The following is an 8,511-nucleotide window of genomic DNA, read 5'->3' on the forward strand; positions in this document are numbered from 1 at the left end:
ATCACGTTACTGAATACTCATGACTTTTCTGCAGAGATATCAAATTGTGTTGCACATGTATTAAATCAATGACTACATAAAGCAAACAATAAAGTTATACCATCCGAAAAATGGGTCGGAAATCCTCCATCTTTAAAATAGATGAAAGAAATTAGGTCAGCAGTATATGTACATGCTCCTCATCAGTTGACCAAAATAGGACTTTAAATCGAAGAAATTAATCATCGTTGGCTGTGATGGACAACCTCTACAATCCTGAGTCGACGAAAATTATAATCCCCAGCAATGTCTGTTTCAATGGAGAAGAAAGACATGCCTTATACTTGGAACTAAGGATATACTGATTTTTACCTGTGGGACCATGCTTCAGAAAATGTTGAAGAGCAATCTGAAGAGGTTGATAATATTGAACAAGTCAAAGAAAATGAAAGGATGTATCTGAGATATCGACGTAATTTGCGAGCAAGTACTCGTTTTCAGGACCAAGGCATCTTGTTCTGGCGTTCTGTTTGAACCTCAAACTATTGAAGAAGCAATGATGTCACAAGAGTAATCAAAGTGAAAGCAAGCAGTGGAAAACAAAATGACATCTCTAAAGAACAAGGGCTCTGGCGCCATTAAGACAAAAGCGCAAGACAGATGTAAGTAAGTCTATCGTGTCAAGCAAAATTCTGAGGGAAAAACTGACCACCTGTGAAACTAGATTATGTGTAAAAGGCTGCTCCCAACGAGAAGAGAGGTAATCTCCTGTGGTCTGGTACGACTCAGAGAGTTCTATTAACAATAGCACGAGATAAAGAAATCAGGAAACCTGACGTTAAGATTGCTCTTCTCAACAGGGGTTTGATAAATGTTTACATGGTTCACCCAAAAGTGTTTGTTTAGAGTACTCAATTATTCTTCGCAAGTTGAAGAAGATTCTGCATGGGCTCAAACAATCACTACGCTGTTGAAATAAAAAATTGTACAGTTTCTGTTAATGTTTGGATTTGGACGACTGAACACAGACAAATGCGTTTTCTGTGCCTTAACAGGGGGGGGGGGGGGGGGGGGGGAGGGAGAGCGAGAGGTGAGGACATACACGGAAGTTAATTAATTTGGACAGAATGGCCGCCGACCTTCCACTCATTAAAAGCTGCAATAGACCAGACCGCCATCACTAGCGTTGAACCAGCCAAATAACCTCCAAATTGCTGGTGTGTTTTCGAAAGCATTTCCTCTCACGGAAACCACTTTGCAGGGCAGGAGATAACCGACAGTCAAAATCAGGCTCGGCGCCTTTACAGGAGCCTATTCGTTCTCTCGTGTACCATTCTGAACTCCGAACGTCTCTCGCCCTCCACATACCACACACTCACTTCCTACTTCGTAGCTTTTGTCCCCAACGATAGCACCACCGGCGTACCTCCAGAGTTATCCAGACAAAGACTGCCAGCCCGCTCGTCTCACGTGTAAGCATTGTATTACACACATCAAAAAAGTTATGCATAAGCCCGGTTCCCAGAACTCCTGACGATAGACGTTGGCTGCGGATATTGTATCTCAGACACAGTAACGTTAACTGTTCAGAGGTGTCACTAAACCCGCCAGTATATGTAAACAACCGGGCATGAGCAGCGCCTTTTAGACAGAGCGGGTCCAACAGCCAACGAGTTCCAGTCATTCCACCAGGAAGGAGGTACATCGTGTTGTCTGTAGTTCAACCATGCCTAGACGGTCAGTACCGAGGTTCGATCGCGTCCGCATTGTTACTTTTTATCAGGAAGGGCTCTCAACAAGGGAAGCGTCCAGGCGTCTCGGAGTGAACCAAAGTGATGTTGTTCGGACATGGAGGAGATGCAAAGAGATAGGAACTGTAGATGACATGCCTCGCTCAGGCCGCCCAAGGGCTACTACTGCAGTCGATGACCGCTACCTGCGGATTACAGCTCGGAGGAACCCTGACAGCAACGCCACCATGTTGAATAATGCTTTTCGTACAGCCACAGGGCGTCGGGTTACGACTCAAACTGTGCGCAGTAGGATGCATGATCCGCAACTTCACTCCCGACGTTAATGGCAAGGGCCATCTTTGCAACCACACCCCCATGCAACGCGATACATATGGGCTCAACAACATGCCGAATGGACCGCTCAGGATTGGCATCACGTTCTGTTCACTGATGAGTGTCGTACATGCCTCCAACCAGACAATCGTCGGAGACGCTTTTGGAGGCAACCCAGTCAGGATGAACGCCTTAGACACACTGTCCAGTGTGTGCAGCAAGATGGAGGTTCCCTGTTGTTTTTGGGTGGCATTATGTGGGGCCGACGTAGGCCGCTGGTGGTCATGGAAGGCGTCGTAACGGCTGTACGATACGTGAATACCATCCTCCGGCCGATAGTGCAACCATATCGGCAGCATATTGGCGAGGCATTCGTCATCATGGACGATAATTCGCGCCCCCATCGTGCATATCTTGTGAATGACTTCCTTCAGGATAACGACTACAGCGACCAGCAAGTTTTCCAGACATGAATCTTATCGAACATGCCAGGGATGGATTGAAAAGGGCTGTTTATGGATGACCTGAGCCACTAACCACTCTCAGGTATCTTGCCGAATAGCAGTTGAGGAGTGGGACAATCTGGTCCAACAGTGCCTTGATGAACTTGTGGATAGTATGCTACGACGAATACAGGCATGCATCAATGCAAGAAGACGTGCTACTGTGTATTAGAGGTACCAGTGTGTACAGCAAACTGTAGGTCTCGCTGTATGGTGGTACAACATGCATTTTAACTAAATGACGTTTAAACAGCAGCCATTAATTATGAACACACTGTCACCTAATAGACAGCAAAGGTACAGAATTTTATAAACAATTAACAGTTACTGAACAGTCAGCTACAGTCAGCCAAAATTCACAGATTAGATTTTAAGCACATGACTTTTAAGCAACTAATCTAGCCCGAAAAGGCATTTTTAACTTAATTGTAAAACGACTCGACAGCCCTCTCACATCCAAACAAAATCAAAATTACAAAACTTCACCACACTCATCAGAAACAGAATATTATTCTGTTTTCCTGGCTGTTTACAAGTACTTGCATTTGCATTTGCTATTCACACATGTGAGGTACAGAAAGGTATTTTCTAGTTAATGTGATCACAAACTTTTATTTTATTAGAAACAATGTTTTATCTTCGTACTGTCAAGCTACGATCCTTATTGCTTACACTTTTGCACTTTTGTTCAAAATGGTTCAAATGACTCTGAGCACTGTGGGACTTAACATCGGAGGTCATCAGTCCCCTAGAACTTAGAACTACTTAAACCTAACTAACCAAGGACAGCACACACATCCACGCCCAAGGCAGGATTCGAACCTGCGACCGTACCGGTCGCGCGGTTCCAGACTGAAGCGCCTAGAACCGCTGGGCCACACCGGCCGGTTGCACTTTTGGCATCTTTCCTTAAGATGTAGTGTAAGTCCGCTCCAGACGCTAAAATTACTTTATACTCACTAACGCACAGCCCCAGCTACATGCTGTACACGCTTTGTATCTCTCCGTGTATCCTCTTCGCCCTACACCTCGTTTTACTTTTGGCGAATGGTGATATCATCACTTCTGTCAATGATTTCTAAACAGGTGAATTATTTTTTCGCAATGTAAATGTACACTCCTGGAAATTGAAATAAGAACACCGTGAATTCATTGTCCCAGGAAGGGGAAACTTTATTGACACATTCCTGGGGTAAGAAACATCACATGATCACACTGACAGAACCACAGGCACATAGACACAGGCAACAGAGCATGCACAATGTCGGCACTAGTACAGTGTATATCCACCTTTCGCAGCAATGCAGGCTGCTGTTCTCCCATGGAGACGATCGTAGAGATGCTGGATGTAGTCCTGTGGAACGGCTTGCCATGCCATTTCCACCTGGCGCCTCAGTTGGACCAGCGTTCGTGCTGGACGTGCAGACCGCGTGAGACGACGCTTCATCCAGTCGCAAACATGCTCAATGGGGGACAGATCCGGAGATCTTGCTGGCCAGGGTAGTTGACTTACACCTTCTAGAGCACGTTGGGTGGCACGGGATACATGCGGACGTGCATTGTTCTGTTGGAACAGCAAGTTCCCTTGCCGGTCTAGGAATGGTAGAACGATGGGTTCGATGACGGTTTGGATGTACCGTGCACTATTCAGTGTCCCCTCGACGATCACCAGAGGTGTACGGCCAGTGTAGGAGATCGCTCCCCACACCATGATGCCGGGTGTTGGCCCTGTGTGCCTCGGTCGTATGCAGTCCTGATTGTGGCGCTCACCTGCACGGCGCCAAACACGCATACGACCATCATTGGCACCAAGGCAGAAGCGACTCTCATCGCTGAAGACGACACGTCTCCATTCGTCCCTCCATTCACGCCTGTCGCGACACCACTGAAGGCGGGCTGCACGATGTTGGAGCGTGAGCGAAAGACGGCCTAACGGTGTGCGGAACCGTAGCCCACCTTCATGGAGACGGTTGCGAATGGTCCTCGCCGATACCCCAGGAGCAACAGTGTCCCTAATCTGCTGGGAAGTGGCGGTGCGGTCCCCTACGGCACTGCGTAGGATCCTACGGTTTTGGCGTCCATCCGTGCGTCGCTGCGGTCCGGTCCCAGGTCGACGGGCACGTGCACCTTCCGCCGACCACTGGCGACAACATCGTTGTACTGTGGAGACCTCACGCCCCACGTGTTGAGCAATTCGGCGGTACGTCCACCCGGCCTCCCGCATGCCCACTATACGCCCTCGCTCAAAGTCCGACAACTGCACATACGGTTCACGTCCACGTTGTCGCGGCATGCTACCAGTGTTAAAGACTGCGATGGAGCTCCGTATGCCACGGCAAACTCGCTGACACTGACGGCGGCGGTGCACAAATGCTGCGCAGCTAGCGCCATTCGACGGCCAACACCGCGGTTCCTGGTGTGTCCGCTGTGCCGTGCGTGTGATCATTGCTTGTACAGCCCTCTCGCAGTGTCCGGAGCAAGTATGGTGGGTCTGACACACCGGTGTCAATGTGTTCTTTTTTCCATTTCCAGGAGTGTATTTATACTCTGTTGTCTATTTCTCAGACTAAGACTGATGTGAAGCTATATGTAACACATGCCACACTCTAAACAACTGCAACCTTAGTTCTTGCTAAGGCTATCTTCGTATTTCGAGTAAAACTTTTAAAAAACATATGATCTTTCAGCATTCGAACATGTGACCTCTTTTACTGCTGTCGAACGTGCTTCCCGTTGCGGCACGGAACGCCTGAGGGATGTAGTAACTCTGCTGAGTATCTTCTACACAGGAAATCTGCACCAACTTTTACCAAGAATAATTTGTGCTTTGGGTCGTAGCTCGTGACTGGTAGTCGATGATCTGGATATAATATCCAGACCCGTTTGCAAAAGTTCTACAATTCCTTGGTTTTCAGCGAGTTTAATGATGTTACAGGGAGCCGGGAAAAGAACGTTCGTCGTTGCACATATCGCCGCTCTAACTGAGCGGAGCGTAAACGTATTAGCTTTCGAAAGGCTTCAACTATCAGCGTTCACAAAATTCCTTTCTATTGTTAATTAAAAGCTGTAATAGCGTTTTCCATCACTAAATAGGTAAACTGTTCGCAGAGAAAGTACGTAAAAACCTCGTAATTTCAACCAACACGCCTTAACAGACATACAGCTACGTTTTAATATTCGCGCAGGCAAAATTGACATTCGGCGCGATGGCTATTGGGAGCGCCTGTAAATGGGTAATGCCTTTACGGCCGCTCCCATCAGCCACTGCGCCAAGTGTCAACTTTGTGCGCATAGTACATTTAGTTTGCGACGTCTCCGGACCACCAGCCAGTAACAGAGCGTTTTCGATCACGTGACCAGATCTCGATATGTAATGATTCTAAGGCTTTAATTACATAAAAATAACAGATAAAAATGCGTGTTAAATCTTATGGGACTCAACTGCTAAGGTCATTGCCTAAGCTTACACATTACTTAACCTAAATTATCCTAAGGACAAACACACACACCCATGCCCGAGGGAGGACTCGAACCTCCGCCGGAACCAGCCGCACAGTCCATGACTGCAGCGCCGCAGACCGCTCGGCTAATCCCGCGTGGCGAATAACAGATATTTTGTGAGAATATAGGCGATAAATACCATTTATATGTTATAATTAATTGGAATAAAAACAACCTGAATTATATTTTTTACATATGAAAATAGCCTATAATGTACTTTTGGTGTGTAGCTAATGGCTGGTGGTACATAATTAATGACAGCCGTTTAAAAGTCATTTTTCTAAAGTCTGCTCACTCAGTTTTACTGTTGATTGTTTTTAAAATTCGTTTGACTTTAATAAATGCAACTTATGTAGTGAAGATAATGAACGTTGAAGAAGTTATGTGGGGACCCCAGTCCTTTCATTAAGGTGACCTGATCCCAAATCTTCCCACCAGTATTCCTAGTTATCAACATCCATTTTGCTTTAGGTAAATTATTAAACATAGTTGCTTTCTTTATTGCCACACACACTATGGTCTCCCGCTAATGACTTCTTGGTCATGAAGATGCTGCTATGCCCCACGCATTAACTTCAGTCTGTTCGGAAAACTGTCTCCAGAGCCACAAACATTCAACTATGCCCCTTTATTTATTTATTTGTCCTTAGACCATTCAGCACAACAGTATCAGACTTGTCAGGCACATTACATAAATAGCATATACTAAATATATACTATGTAGGATAGGATTAGATGAGGATGTGTCGCAGCCCACTCCTTCTGAATGCGAGTCCTATGCATTAACAAGGGCTTAGCTGCTTCACTCGGTACAAGATTATGAAAGACAAACACGTGTACATAGTTTACAAGCAGATTACAAAATAGGCAAGTTGAGTTGTACTAAAACCTAAATCATTTGTCGATTTCAGGTATCTGTCCCCCTTACGGATGAACACTCAATGGAAAAATTACACGATTCACACTCCACAACAAAAACAAATCAAAATAATAAAAAGACTATGCCTGCCTAAACATTTTATCTGACAACCCTACAAGAGTAAGGGGAAGAAAAAGTCAGTCATTATATCCAGCAACGGTGTATTTGTCAAAGCATTGCAAAGAAGGCGAGAGGCGCTGGAAAAAAAAATCGGCCGTTTTTTAGATAACATTACTCCTTTCCCTACCTGGTGTGACAAAATTCTGCCGGTTAAATGTGCCAAGAGGAAATCTTTACCTGACATGTGACAGGATACATCTGCTGAAAAACGGAATTTCTCTGAGCAAGAACTAACTGAATAGCTGATGTGCTCGTCTGTCTGTGTGATTGCAACAGGAAAAGTGTTAATTTTTTCCTTATCTTCTGGTGCTGCTTTTACAGATTTGTATTGCAGTAAACATTATGCGCTTTGATCTACGTCCTTGTACTTTCTCAAAATAAGGTTTCTGTTTCTCCAATAAATGACACAGAAAAACCAGAGTGTTTCAGCATGACTAGCATTTTTCATTCACAGTCGCTCGCTAAAATACTCAAAAAATGTGAATTCTGAGGACTTGATGTAACAATGTTTCCGTAACTTTACAGGTTTTGGAACTTCACATCAAGAGTAATAAATGATCTACTCCATAGGCCAAACATGGAATCCACCGTCCAGTTTCATAAACTGATATTGTAAAGGCAGGTGGAAGAAGCACACACGGTAGTAGGGAGACGTTCGCGATGTAGAAATTGTTCAGAAAGGAATATAGATTAGTGTTTAGTTTCTAATTGGTGACGAAGACAGTCGTTAGAGCCAGAGCACGGGCTTGTATTGGCGGCGGTTGGAAAAAGAAATCGACCGTATCCTATCTGAAGCAATCCGTTCGGCATTGTGAATTTACATGTTAAGAAGTCCTTCTACGGGCATTTGTCCAAATTTTAGTCGTTTACAGAAGTGAAACGTGGATAGCAAAAAAAAAAAAAAAAAAAAAAAAAAAAAAAAAAAAAAAAAAAAAAAAAAAGGTTCAAATGGCTCTGAGCACTATGTGACTTAACTGCTGAGGTCATCAGTCCCCTAGAACTTACAGCTACTTAAACCTAACTAATCTTAGGACATCACACACATCCATGCCCGAGCAGGATTCGAACCTGCGACCGTTGCGGTCGCCCGGTTCCAGACTGTAGCGCCTAGAACCGCTCGACCACTCCAGCCGGCCCGTGCATAACGAAGTGGTCACACCAGAAGAGAAGCTTTTGAAATGTGGTGTTGCAGAAGAATGAGGTGGGATGATCGAATAAGTAATGAGGAGATACTGAATCAAAGTGAGAACATCTGCTGTAACATCTGCAAAATCGGACATCTTCGGTGCAGCACTGTTATCGCTCGCCCTCCATACAGTTCCGCCTTCGCCTCAGTCGATTTTCATCTGTTTCCGAAACTTTACAAACATTTTGGTGATAACTAAGCGTCGAAAGCAGGCGTGAGGCTGTGGCACCGTCAACA

The sequence above is a fragment of the Schistocerca gregaria genome, chromosome 2 (assembly GCF_023897955.1).
Source record: "Schistocerca gregaria isolate iqSchGreg1 chromosome 2, iqSchGreg1.2, whole genome shotgun sequence".
Lineage (NCBI taxonomy): Eukaryota > Metazoa > Arthropoda > Insecta > Orthoptera > Acrididae > Schistocerca > Schistocerca gregaria.